Here is a 15,056-nt window from a genome sequence, read left to right on the forward strand (position 1 = left end):
CTATTTCCTCCCGGGAGCGGAGCTCTAAGTAATTACAAAGGACTCGTTTGTTTCGGGCGAAGGAGGGAAGGCAAAAAACAAGTCAACGAGAAATTAAGAAATACTGGTGTTTAAAATTTTTCAAAATAAAAAATAAAAATAATTTTTTTATATTTTATAAAAAATATATAGAATATGAAAAAACTTAGTTTTTACTGATTAAAAATTTAAAAAAAAATCTAACAATACACTTTAGATCGAATGAAATAAAATATTTTTTTATTAATAGTATGATAAATATTTTACATAATTTTTTTAAAAAAAATAGATGCTAAAACAAATATTAGTCATTCTGCAATAGGCATGTTAACGAGCCGAGTTGCTCGGGCTCAACTCATACTCAGCCCAGTAAAAGCTCGGCTCGTTAGTCAAACGAGCTTGAGCCCGAGCCTAAAATGAAACTCGTTTAAATTCAAGCTCGAGTTCATTTTTGGCCCGTTTTTGAGTCTCCCCTCCCCTCGCGCTCCTTTCCTCTCCCGAGCCCCAGCCCATATCCGCCGTCTCTTCCCAGCCTTCCTCCCCTCTAAATCCTTCTCCTCCTCCTCCTCTTCTCCCACTCCAACCACAGCCCCAACTCCCACCCCCGAAGAAGACCTCGTCGGTCTCATCCTCCAATAGAAGACCCCCTCTGCCGCCCTCCACATCTTCCGATGGGCCGCCCGCATCCCCTCCTTCCCCGCTGCCTCCCCTGCCCTCCTCCGATCACCCTGTTGCCGCCCTCTGCCTCCTCTCCACCCTTCCCTCCCCTCCTGACGACACCACCCTCGTCTCCCTCATCCGTGCCCTCTCCCGCACCGGCAAACCCCGCGCCACCTTCCTCGTCCAGCACGACATCGACCTCGCCCGCGACTTCTTCCGCCGAAAAATGGCGACTTTCGGCGTCCACGACGACGAGCGGACCTTCGGCATCCTGATGAAGGGCCTCTGCCGCACGAATCGGATCGCCGAGGCGTTTAAGCTCTTGAAACTCATGAAAGACAGCAGCTTGATGCCAAACCTGGTGATCTACAACACTTTGATCCATGCCCTCTGCCGCAAATAGGAAGTTGGGGAGGGCAAGGAGCTTGATGAGGGAAATGAATACCCCGAGCGACATTATCTTCAACATTCTAATCTCGGCCTTCTACAGGGATGGCAGTGTGGTTCAGGCCTTGGTAATGCTGGATCTTTGTTATCGAGCCCGAGCTCGTGCTCGGGCTGGAGCTTGTAACTGGAGGCTCGTGCTCGGGCTTGAGCTTGTAACTGAAACGAGCTTTACGAGTTCAAGCCCGAGCTCGAGCCTAATACAGAGTTCGGTACCGAGCCCGAGTTTGGCTCGGCTCGTTAATAGGCCTATTCTATAATATGCCATCGACTAACTAGATATATAAAAATTATTTTTTAAGTATTATGTACGTAAATATTAGCTTTTAAAAAAAAATATTTTAGCAAAAAAAAAAATCTTCCTCCAAATCAAACGAGTCCTAATAGTAAGCAAGTCTATTCCCATCCTGCTGCTAATTTTTCAGTCCCTACTCATCGAATTCTTCTTTGTAAGACACGTCTTATCTTAATTGGTTTGGATGGTACTGATCGAGGCAACACAAGATGTATTTCTGATTTAGATCATGTATGGCGATGGAAATGGAATAGTAGACGTTATCCAAAGATCCATATGGTAATCCCACAACAGAATTCCAATGGGACTAGTGAGTTGATGAGATTTGTACCACTACTTTTTGATGAGAAGTAAATTTATTAAATATTCTCCGTATCTTGTTTTTTATTAGAATATATTTATTATATTCATATTGATCTAGTGGCATCAAAGAAATTCGAGTAACTTTTTATGGCATCAATTACTTCAACCTTTCATGCGGTCAGTGTAGATTCGGGTGGTTCTATATACACCCCCCCTATTGCTCAGGACACCCCCCAAAAATTAAAAAAAAATTAAATACTCTCTACACCCCCCCCCCCCCCATTTGCTAAGGACACCCCTAAAAAATTAAAAATTCCTAAATTACCCCCCACCCTTCCCACCCCCTCACCTAAATTGCTCTCTACACCCCCCAAACCCCCCCCCACCCCGCTCTTCCCCTCCAAAACACCCGCCGGCTTCTCCCTTCCGCCCAAAAAACCTCGCCTCAAGCACCCCCCCAGCCATCTCCCGAGCAACGAGCACCTCGCCGGCGGAGGAGGAGGGGGGAGGCGGAGGAGGAGGACGGGGAGGCGGGGGGAGGCGGAGGGGGAGGTGGGGGATGGGGAGGAGGAGGAAGGAGGACGGGGAGGTGGGGGAAGAGGAGTGAGAGGAGGTGGCGGAGGAGGAGGGGGGAGGCGGAGGAGGAGGACGGGGAGGTGGAGGGGGAGGTGGAGGGGGAGGACGGGGAGGTGGAGGGGAGGAGGGGGGGAGGTGGGGGATGGGGAGGAGGAGGAAGGAGGACGGGGAGGTGGGGGATGGGGAGGAGGAGGAAGGAGGACGGGGAGGTGGGGGAAGAGGAGTGAGAGGAGGTGGCGGAGGAGGAGGGGGGAGGCGGAGGAGGAGGACGGGGAGGTGGAGGGAGAGGTGGAGGGGAGGAGGGGGGGAGGTGAGGGATGGGGAGGAGGAGGAAGGAGGAAGGGGAGGTGTACTGAGAAAATTTCAAGGGCAATATGGTAATTACACTAAAGGTTAGTTTGGGTATTTTATTTTTGGTTTTTGGGGGGTGTCCGAGCAATAGGGGGGGTGTATATAGAACTACCATGTAGATTCTTATAATTACATATAAAATTCAACGAATGCAGTTAATGGGAGAAGCATATTTGTATATTATATTAATATTAATCTCCTCTTTTTTTGTCACTTGAAGTAGGTGGCATACAGCTAGTGAGACTATAAGTTCATGCATCATAAAGCTAGTGGAAATGTATGAAGATCAGGCTTGAGATGCATGCATGTCTCTAAATATAGTCGGTAATTTCAGAGCTACTTTTGCTAGCTATTAAATCCAAATCCTTCCTTTCCCTTATTCCCTTTAAATAAACGCTAAAATCAAAAATGATGGATTGGACTCTGTTGTTGCTTGTATGAATTCAAGATTTCAAACAATAACATAGCTTTTATAATTTTTCAGAAAAAAAAAAACATAGTTCTCGTCATATAATAAGACTAGATAAGATACTCAGTCCTCTCTTTGGCCACCATTAGGAAGCTTGAAAAGCTTTAGTTTAAATTAGTTGATGTAAAAAATCCACTGGTGGTCGAGGTTTCATCCAAGAAACTAATACAAATCTTCAAGGAATACTTCAAAAATCCATAAACAACCATGGGAAATCTCAAATTTTCCACTGTCTTCGATTTGAAACTTGTTTCCTTTTTATTTGTGGAGCTATAAGTTCCTACATATATATATTTCTATACCTCGCCTAAGCTTTCAGAGTGTCCTACCCCTCACCTTCCTCCTGAAAGGGAAAGTGATGTATTACTTCTTAGATATCCTCTCGAGAGGCATGGGTAGATTCGCCTGCAGTCCCTTTTGTCTTTTATCCCCAAGTTCACGTGCCATGCAATAGTTTCCTTCGCTTTGACCTCAACCAAAAGCCAAACGCATGCATGGAAGCATGCGTTGTTTTTAAAGATGGAGGAAACAGGAAGGATGCCCCTCTTATCTGTATGGCATTTGGACGCGGAGGCAGGCAGTTGTCTCATTCCACTTTCCACCCCCACTGGTTGCATTTGTTATCTAAAACATCATAAAGCGTACTTGGCTGCTGCTGCTGCTGAACTTTGGACGCCTTTATTACCTTGAAGACTTCAAGATCAACATTTTTTTTCTCCCTTGGATGCTTTCTCGTCTCTCGAGGTCATCAATCATACTTCGTGGGTGCAATGCGTTTGTCATCTTCCCTTCTGTGGTTTGCAAGGGTGGCAGAAGGCAACGCAGTGCGGGCAGTGGGATGTTAGAAGTAAAAATAATTTTCAAACGTCATATCCTGGTGGGTTTAGGTGACTTTGGATCTCGCCAGCTTTGATTTCTAATGCTAGAAGTAGTGCTATATACTGGGATGCTCAGTGTGTGCATGCAGAAATTCTCTCCACACGATGCAAGGGGATCGATTAATGAGAATTGGTATTAATACGCAAAGAAAATTGCATGGAGTTGCTTAAACCCGAGGACTTTTCATGGACACTGATGGCTGCCCCCAGTGCATCTCCCATTGGTCCTTACGATGTTGCCCAATATTTTCTCTCTTTAATTTGGATGACTTTAAAGTTAGAAGTTACAAGTCGATTTCCACTATCAAATATCTGTACAAAGCTAAGCCGGAACGGGCTGACATGTATCGCCATTCTAATGGCCTTTTTTTTTTTTGGCAGGTAAAAAATCGGATTTTATTCATACCAATCTAGAAAAAAAAATAGAATCAAAAAATAAAATATATAAAAAATCAAAAAAAATCTAACATAATAATTCATAAATTAGTTTTATATATCCCCTTCGAAGTAGCAGCACTGTCAGTCTCGGGAAAATATGTCACCTCATAATTAAGTAGAGTAGCAATCAGTCTCCATCATATAGTAATGAATGAAAAGTCTTGGAACGTCATAGATTTAATAACCGATCTCCTCCAAAATTAATACATACAACCATTCTAGTAGCCCAAGCCGACAAGCCTCAACAATCTTTCAAAAAAGAAACACCATTCTCATTGGTTTCTACCTAAAGCCGGGAATCTGCTCTTATTTGATTCCACGTCATTTTGAATCCTCCAAATGCACGCGATATCTAGATCTAGCATGAGGCCACTGTCAGGCCACGTGGGTTTGTAATAGAATATGTTTAAAAACAAGTGTAGTTGACTGTATTTCACAGTTAATGAGATTGAAGTTTCCAAAGCAGAGAAATGGAAAAGTTGTATTTCCGTAGAAATATGATTTCCATGTTTCATTGAAAAATTTTTTCCATAAAAAATATGAAAAAGTTACTTTACTGTGCCGTAAATCACTTCATTTTAATTTTTTTCTCCCAAAAAAGTCCTTTATCATTAAAGAGGCATTAAAAACCTAATTTTTATTAAGGGTATAATAGGAATTACACATAATTTTTACAGAAAAGTGGATAGTCAACCAAACATAAGCATTCTAAAAATCTGTCACTTTTCCATTGTTAACCAAACATGCCAAAAATACTTTTTCATGTATTCTCTTTTCAAAAATCTATTTTTTATAAATCATATTCTTATACTTTCTGTGAACCAAATGAGCCCTTAAAAATTATTGGAACATCTTAGAACTTCATCTATATCAAATCGAGGTGCTTATCTTTATGTGCCTGTATACAGATTAGATTGCCTTGTCTTGTGGTGAGTCTCCTAATGTACGATCCAATGCTTCACTTCTTTTCTAAGGTACTCCTCATCTTAAAGTGTTCGAGTGAGTCTGGCAAGCTTGGTGCTCCTCATTTCCAAATCTTAGATGTATGGGTTGTGCATGACCCAAAACTAAAAACCAAGACTAATGATAGGTGCGTATGGCTTGAATGAGCCTATAACCCTATCATAAAGAAATGAATACAATTAGAGTTGAAACAAAAGTATCATAATCAAGATCCTGAGACATTAAGACTCATATTATGCCAAAGCTGACCCATCAAGCGATTGGTTTAGGTCCATTGTTAGTTACCAGGGAACTTAAAATAACTCTTATATCCTCTAATTATTAGTTTCTTGAAGGCTTGAAGGTCCTAGGATTCGATGTCTTAAGGTTTCGACGATATCATGTGCCCGATGCTAGCGGTCGGTGAATGTCTCATGTAAATCGAACATTAGTTCAGACTCAATGTGAAGAAAGCCAATAATAAAATATGCCCACAAATGAAATTAACATGCTGAACCTGGTCTGAACAGTAAAAGACTCGTGCCGACCAAGAGCCCCAGATGTTATTTTTTATTATAACAAAGTTTATACAATGTAATCTGAACGAAGAACACTTGTTTAACCAGTTTTTTGTGAAGCTTCTCTCTCTTTGTTTCCCCCTAAGTGAGATAGATCAAGTTAAATAATCTGATTTCCTTCAAAAAAAAGTTAAACAAACTGAATAAAACACACCGACTAACTTTCTTTTTGTTTTTCCGCCAAACAATCTTCTTGGCACGGCAATAAATCAGGTTAAACAAAGGATAAATGTCATTGGAAAAAAAAAAAAAACCCACAAGTACCATTTTGCTCTGCTGATCACCCAAGCTCCAACTTTGTCTAGACCTAGATAAGCAGTACTAGTAAAACAAGGCTCAGAAATGTTTGTCACGTTCTTCAGTCTTTTTCTATCCCCCTCTCTTCTCCTGTCGTTTACTTATTAATTTCAAGCTTTGGTGGTGATATACATGAATTTTATGTTCCTACCTCTTTCTCTCCCTCTCTCTTCTCCTGTCGTTTACTTATTAATTTTAAGCTTTGGTGGTGCTATACATGTATTTCATGTTCCTACCTCTCTCACACTCTCTCTCTCTCTCTTGGAAATGAAGTCTGTTAAGTTATCATATAAGGTGAGCTTAGTTGTCCATGATTCGAGTTAAAACATTTCTAAATTTTTTGTTTTTCAAAAAAAGAAAAAAGAATGACCTATGATAGCCTAGCAAATGCCTAATATATATAACGACTTAATCCAAACTCGACTATTTTCAAGCCTATCGTTGAAGTCGAAGTCCGGTGGAGGGTCATATTTTGGATTGTCTTACAATGTTAACTTAATTTTAGTGTAGATATGGTCAAAATTAACTTAGGTTTGACTAATTATCTCCTTTAGTATGGTCGAAAGACCTATTCCTACATGCTTTCTACCTTCCCCTTCTTTCTATGCGGTGGTTCTTGTTCTCTTGTCGGCTTCTTCCCCAATGTAAAAAGAGATATATGTTCAAGTATATTAATTTACTTAAAAAATTTAAATATATTAAATTATCTATCTAAATACATATATTATGCTAGATTATACTTACCCTTGACCTACTCTCTCACCCCAAGAATCTAGTTCAACCAAATATAGTTAAAAAAATATTAAAGCACCTCAAAGCAGAGATGAAATAAATATAATTACTAAAAAACATTAATAAAAATAAATACAGAAAATATACTTGTTTCTAATTTTTGAGGAGTGGAAGGTACCAAAGTGAAAACTATACAAACCTTGATGATTCTCGCATCCAAGCCAAGAATTGTGTTTCCCATAAAATTAAAAATCTAATTTTGCCCTCTACGTTATTACTTGATGTGAGTGCAACTTCTTGCAATTTGAGCATGGTCAGTCCCGCTCTAATAAAATCCCACAAATCATTTGCCGAGTCTCCGTTGTTTCACCGCCGTCGTCGCCGCCCTCAAAACTTCCTCCGATCTTCCTCCCTCCGCTCTTCAATAACCCACAACGAACTCCAATTCCCTGGAATTCATCCGCCCTCTATACACGGGCGGCCGGGGGAAGAGAGTAAGGGAGAGATGATGTTGGGGCCAATGGCGCTTCGCTCGGAGATCGACGGCGCCGCCGCTCGCCGTCCGATGCCATCCGAGGGCGTCCCTCTCGGGGTCGCAAGAGACGGAGGACGGCTTCTTCCGGCGAATCCAGAGGAGTCTTTTAAGGAGAGAAATTGGGATGTTTGCTCATGTACTTCGTCTCGGCTGCTGCCTTCTTCTCGCCCTGTTTTCGCCTCCGCAAAGGTTCAATCTTTGGCCCTTCTCGTCTCTCCTTTTCCGTCCCTTGTGCTCTCGCTTCATTGTTTGTAGTCGTTTCTTTAACTCAAAGGCGTAATCTTAGAGTTGTATCCATTATCTTGATGCCTCGGTTTGGCCAGTTGATCATGTTACGAGACTTAGTAGTACTTTTTTTTTTTTTTTTGGTAAAAAGATAGGAGGGGAGGGGGAGGGACCAGCCCACCCGCGTAGCAGCCCCATTACTGGGCCCCCCTTTCACCAGGGAATGTTCGATACAGGTCGCAGGTTTTCGCGTGCCTTCACCGACCCGTGGGCTCACCCCACTGGGTTCACCGCCTCACGTGTGGGTACGTCACCCCAGCGCCACCTTGGTACAAGTGGAAGGAAAGCATAACCGCCAACAAGCCAGCCGGGCGTGGGGCATCCGGTCCCCTAATTTAATCGTCGCCCGCGCGTTTCGAACCCGGGCAACTTGGGCGGAATTATCGCCCCCTTACCACCAGGCTACTACCTTGGTGGCGACTTAGTAGTACTTTGATAGTATTGATTTAATTCTGTTTTTGTCGATTCTTGATATTTCGTGTGTTTTTTTAACTCAAATTTGTAATCATGGAAGACTGAGCAGTGCTTTGATTCTATTAGTTTAATTGGGTCATCGTTGATTCTATTAGTCAAATATATATCCTTCAATTGAAGGCGGAAAAGAGTTTTGGCTGGCCAAATGTATTTTTTTTTTAATATAACGAACATGGGAAAACTTAACCTTCAAAGAGGCCAGTGTGAGAACCTGTGCGGGCGTGTGTTTAGTCCTATATTGGTTATTTGCTGGGTAGATCTTGGATACTTATACAGGATCAAGGAACCTAAATAATACCTTTCGGCTAGTCATTTTGAGTAAGGTCCTAAGTTGTTACAAATAGTATTAAAGAGAACATGATCCATAATCTATGTAGACTAAAGGACACTGCAGCACGGATCTATTAGAGCTAACCACAGGCCGATCGTGGTGTTTGAATAGATTTGAATGAATTTGAACCCTTAACATAACGAGAACATCAAGGCTTGAATGGGAGAGTATGTGAGGATCTGTGCGGACGTGTGTTTAGTCCTACATCAGTTATTTGTTGGATAGATCTTGAGTATTTATACAAGATCAAAGAACCCAAATATTATCTTCCGGCTGGCCATTTTGGGTAAGGCCCTGAGTTGTTACAGCCATTACCTATGACCATCATCGAAGTTGAATTTTTGTCAAGAAATACATTGTAGTAAGCCTAGTCAACTCACATCTAGATGTACATGATCTTGTGTTGCTGTATCAGGAAAAAAAGGGAGATCTAACTCATCTTCCATTTTTGTACATATTATTTTACTGTCAGCTTCTAGTAAAGATTGAGCTCTGCATGAATAGGTCTTTGCATTCGATTTAATGTTCACAAAGCTGTATTCTCCATTTCAGTAATTCATAATTGGCCAAAGCATAATAGGAAGCTGCTGCCAATAACTATGGAATTTACCTTTCTATCAGTGCATTTGTGCATACATAAGTAATCAGTAACTTGCATATCTAATAATAGGTGCAAAATTTAAACAGAGCACCGTGTATTTTCTTTATAAGTTTTCTGGACTGCAGTTACTTTGCGGTTTTAGGTAACTATCCAGTGACAATTTGACTATTTTCATAATTTAGTCACTTTGTGTCGCTCCTTCATACAAAATCAAGGCTGACGAAACACTAGATAGTGTTGCATTACAAGGTTTCATTGATTAACTGGTTTTGAAGAACTGCAGGATTGGATCAAAGAAATGGCAGAATATGTGAAATCAGTTGAAGAGAAGCACCTTCTGACAGTTGGATTTAAAGGTTTTTATGGTCCCACAAGCCCTCCAGAGAAGCTGATTGCGAAGCTAGGAGAATGATACTGTACTGTAGATCATATTTCATCGGTAACTCTAGATCTCAGCCATGGACTTTTGCCTCCGTCCTTATTATTGCAACTAATGCTAACCAACAAAATTCATGAATATTTTTCTTCTTTGTGTTTTTTTATTGATAGGCCTAAGTAGTCTGCGTTAGTGAATTTGCTAAGCAATGAAACTTTTCTCTTTTTTTTTTGATGGAACCAGGAAAAGAACTTGACTGAATGAAATACTGAAACTTAGTATTTGGATCATTGATGGGAGGTTTTGAATGCTGGGGCTCATTTATTCTCATCAGAATTTGAGGCTAGAAAAAATGTGTTCTTTTGCAAATTATTGGAAGCAGAACTTGATGAAAACTTTGGAGTACATTGCCAAATGGGTGACCTCTCTCACATTGAAGACGGGGATAGAGAGCTAAAAAAAGCCTGTCTTGTTCACTGAATTCGGCTCTCAAACAAGAACAAGAACTTTGATCACTCACACCGAGATGCATTCTGTAAGTCTGCAAGGAATAATGGGGCTGCGGGCAGCTGGCAGTTCTTGGTCCCGGGCATGGAAGAATACAGTGATGATTTTGGAATCATCCCCGTGGAGAGGCCATCAATTGATAGGCTGATAAAGGAGCAGTCATGTCGGCAAATGGCTTAGTGCCACCGGCATCACTTGTCGAGAAGAAGTTCCAAAGGAATATGCTAAAGGAGATCATATAACTGGAACATCATTTGTTTTCCTCTACTTTTCATTTAGACCTTTCTTTTGGTGAAAGATGCGTCTATGATCTGATATTTGCTCAATGGGGTTTCATCAAAAAAAAAAAGAAGATATTTGCTCATTGGAGAGCAAACAGTCTTGTGAATTTATTCCTTTGGATATTGTTCTTTTGACTTCGCTCTTATCCTCTTGAAGTGGAGAGTACAGTAACATACTTTCATTTGAAAATGAAAGGAGAGACATTCTACTTTCATGTATTCACTTGCCATGGTAATTCTATATTTGTTTGTGCTCTCTTTTCAAAGTCTCATGCTGAAGTGTAAAGTTGATACTTTTGCAGAACACTGAGCGTATCATATCTCATGCACTGTTGTTACACATGAACTTCTGCGAACTTCGCAGACCACTGATATTGGCTTATGATGCAAAGAGTAAAACAGAATGGAAAACTAGTGGACTTTAAACTATTATGATGTCTTCCAATAGAATCTAGTTTCAAAATTTGTCATGAAAAAATTATGTGAGTTGGCGTATGATTTCTACCACTTGTCTGCTGAATTGTTGCAGTGGTCCAAGCAATTATTATGACTGGAGTAGAGATAGCTTAGGCCCTTGTCTCACTCATTTAGTTCACAATGCTTATCATCTATCCTAAAGAATGAGTATCATCACAGCGAAACATATTATAGTTTTCATTGAGAGAGAGAGAGAGAGAGAGAGAGAGAGAGAGAGAGAGAGATTAATTGCGAACTAGTTGACATGGTGAGGACATATTGCAACAAAAATCTGAGATGGCTGTGATAAGAATGATTTGGCAAGGGCCTAAGCTATCGTGAATTAAAGTTTTTGAGAAAAAAAAATCTCACTATGTTATAACGATGAAAATTACAATCTTCTAATATTTAGATAAACTTTCAGAATTCTTGATAAAATCCACAGTGAATTCAATATATGAATCATTCGCTACGTAGGTTTGGAGCCACCGGTTTGTATGAAATTTCCTTCCACCATGAACGACACAAGGAATTTTCAAATATTCTGGCAGTCAAGAAGGAGAGCTTCTACTTGGACAAGTAGGCATTTATCTGCATTATAGCACGAGAGCTTAAACAGTAGGCGCAGATGGTTTTAAACTAAAGCCAAATTATATTAATATAAGTCCATTGAACAGGATAGGTGATAGATATTATTAGATGAGCAAGGCAAGCATTGGCTTAACCCAGGACTTACATCACCACCACATACTCACATTATGTCAAGACTTAGAGCATTATTAATTCTTTTTCCAAATATAGGCTTTTATTTGCTGCAGTTGCAACCCGAGCAGGAGCAGTTGGAGCTGCACTTGCAGTCAGGCTCGGTAGCTGCTGCTTCCTCCATGACTTCCCCCAGGTAGCTGCAGCAAATAATATCAATCCAAAGCATTAGGATTTGATCTTAACAACATTTTTTTTCTTTATTTTTTTTTTCAGTTTATGTTCATGAGAGGTTGTTTAGCTAAATGGGCATTCCCAGAAAAGAATACGTCAAGAGCTAATGCAGCTTGTTGGGCTCCATGTCTCTTTGGGCATCATAGGCCTCATAACATGCATGAGCAGTGTTAAACAGTAAACATGGACGAATGGACAAATGGTCATGGCTGAGTGCGAGTTGCCATAAAAGCGAAATTCAAATAATACCTCTTCTTGGTCTCAACGGTCGCGACTCCGTAGCTGTTTCCCTTCTTCCTGAGATCGAAAACAACAGCAGCAACAAGAAGATGATGTTTAGAAACTCTATAATTTAGCCATCATTAATTGAAATTAAATGAAGCATCAACTGCGAAACTAGTGATGCAAGCCACAGCAGGGCATGACTGAAAGCACCAGTTTTGTTTTTTTTTTTGTTTTTTTGATGAAGAGGGAGGCAAAGCCATTCAGCCTTTATTAAAAAAAATGTTTACATAAATTATTTATGAAAAATTTGCAAAAAAATTAAAGAAAGAATAATTTTTTTAATAAAAAATAGTGATTAGTAAGTAAGCCTGTTAAACTTTTATCTCTTAAATGATTGGAAGGATCTCTGTATGTGATTGAAGGCACCATGTCAAAATATAAGGTGAGCGAACATGGGTGGGACATGGCGAAATTATCCATCCAGCGCTCATTGTCGGATAAAGTCAGAATATCGATATACTCGCATTACTGAAGTCCTGTGAATGTGTTAGTGGTTTGTCACATCATGCTAGTGAGTTTCCATAGCTTCCAATTTCCAAAACAATGTTTGGGTTTCAAACAAGTAAACACTAATAGATTTTTTTAGCCGGTAAAAAAATAGATTTTAACTAGACCTACAACAAGGAGGAGATAAACATGGCTTGCAGTATTGCGTTAGTTTTACAACATGCATCAAAATGGGGAAGTGGTTCGAGCGAATTGGCTGCGTTGGTGGAAGGAACTGGGGTTGGCACCCTATTTATAGGTCTCTCGCACGGGGAAATGAGCAAGCCTATGCGCCGCACGCTTCAAGAAAACAAACCATCCCATGAGGAATCTCTATCCGTACCTTTTTTATCTTTGGAGCGATGGAATAGTTTTGCGTCCCTCTCACTCTCTCTCTTCCTCACCCCCTATCTTTATTTATTCTTCTTATTTTTTATTATTTTAATAAAATTTTCAGGGATACCTTTATTAACAAAAAATTAAAAAATAGTTATATCGACGGAATAATATTTACCTCTAAATACAGTTTGCATGTAGAAGATAATAACTATTTTTTGGTTAAAAGACAAATATTGCTATTAATTTTTTATGTATATCTATTGAAATCACCACTTATCTCAAAAGCTTAAGTTGATAAGATGTGATAGGTTTATTTATATATTTTATATTTTCTTACACACATTCTCTCTGATACTATTTGTAACAATCCAGGACTTCACCTAAAATGACTACCTAGAAGGTATTATTTGGATTTCTTGATCTTGTATAAGTACCCAAAATCTATCCAGTAAATAACTGATGTAGGACTAAACATACGCTTTTACGGGTCTTCACAATATCAATATACTGCATGCTAGCTCACATAGATAGATAGATGCCTTTTCATAAGTTGATCTCCATGATCTTATAGCTTTTGTAGGGTTTAAAAGATTCAAATCTAAGTAGCATCCTCACAATGGTTTTAACATTGAATTATTTGCAATCTGATGCAATTATGTTAATTAGATGAAAGCTCAACCGGTTCCTTTGGCACGACGTTTTAGCATTCTCTCTCCAAACCTTATTGCACTCATCTAATTACCTTCCTCTTCTTTCAACCATATGTGCTGCATGTCCCAAGTTCAAGTGCCCAAAAATTGATTCCAAGATGTGATTATGTTATTACAATGCCATAAGAAAGCTGAAATTAGATTTGTTCCTTGATTTTAACATAATGAAAATTAACTCCTTGGCTAACATCCTACCAAAAGTATATACTAACCGGTGATGCTGTACATGTAGCATTGGGACGTGGGCTTGCTGCATGCTTTTGATCCACCAGTAAAAGCAACACGCAAATTAAAGAGCCAAGGGCATACGTCTGAAAATTGTGCGCCGCATATTTGACTCTCTTTTTCTCAAATTATTAGTTAGACCAGGAGCATCAACTTGGACCAGTTCAAATGCAGTGGATTTGATCTTACCAATAATTATATATAGATAGATAGATAGATAGATAGGATTTCCTCCCAAATGCGAGAGGTGAAATTTTTGGACGGAGCTCAGTTTGCACCTACTACTTCATTTAGATTTAGTTGTTCTTGTAGCATGCAAGGTTAAACAAGCAGCACCACAACTTCACATTATTTTACTCAAAAAAAAACATAAAAATGACTACTCAAACCAAAGCCAGATCTTATTTTTAATATAAGTCCATTAAACATGATAGGGAGGAGACATTACTTAGCTGAGATAGTTGGACATTAGCTTACTCCCAGACTTACATCACCACTACATAGAATGACACTCCTCCACAACCAAACCCTAGATAACTTGCTTCATTTTTCATTCCCTTGCTTACATAGTAATAATTTTAGCAGATAGGCTTTCATTTGCCACAGTTGCAACCAGCGCAGGTGCAGTTGGAACCGCACTTGCAGTCAGGCTCCGTAGCTGCTGCGACCTCAACGACTTCCTCGAAGTAGCTGCAACAAATGACACAGTCCAATACATTAGGATTTGCCCTGAACTAAAATCTCCAGAGCTACCAAAGAGAGGAAAAAAAAAAACTAAAATCTTTAGAACAGGTTTATGTGCATCATGACTTGAGGCTGAACGGTGAAAAGATTTGGGCCTTTTCATGACAATCCGTAGAGTTCTTAAACCATATTCACCATCCAAGGCCCATGGAATAACTACATATGTCGAGCCAAATTTGAGTACTGTCTTTTTTTCATTAATATCTTTACTAATATACATAAACATGCATACGTATGTACACACAACACGAGCACATCATGCACTGATGAGCACAGAATGTCGGATTTTTTTTGCAGATGTATTATTTAGTTATTAGAACTGATTAATACCTCTTTTCAGTCTCGGTGATCACGATGCCATAGCCATTTCCCTTCTTCCTGCAGTCACCAAATAGATTCGTTAGCTTAGTGCACTTTTCTTATGAGAAAATCTATAAACAGAAGCTAACACGAGAACTTTTGTCCCCCCCCCCCCCTCCTTCACTTTAGTGATTTTAAAGGGAC

This window comes from Phoenix dactylifera, chromosome 9 (genome assembly GCF_009389715.1).
Source record: "Phoenix dactylifera cultivar Barhee BC4 chromosome 9, palm_55x_up_171113_PBpolish2nd_filt_p, whole genome shotgun sequence".
Classification (NCBI taxonomy): Eukaryota; Viridiplantae; Streptophyta; class Magnoliopsida; order Arecales; family Arecaceae; genus Phoenix; species Phoenix dactylifera.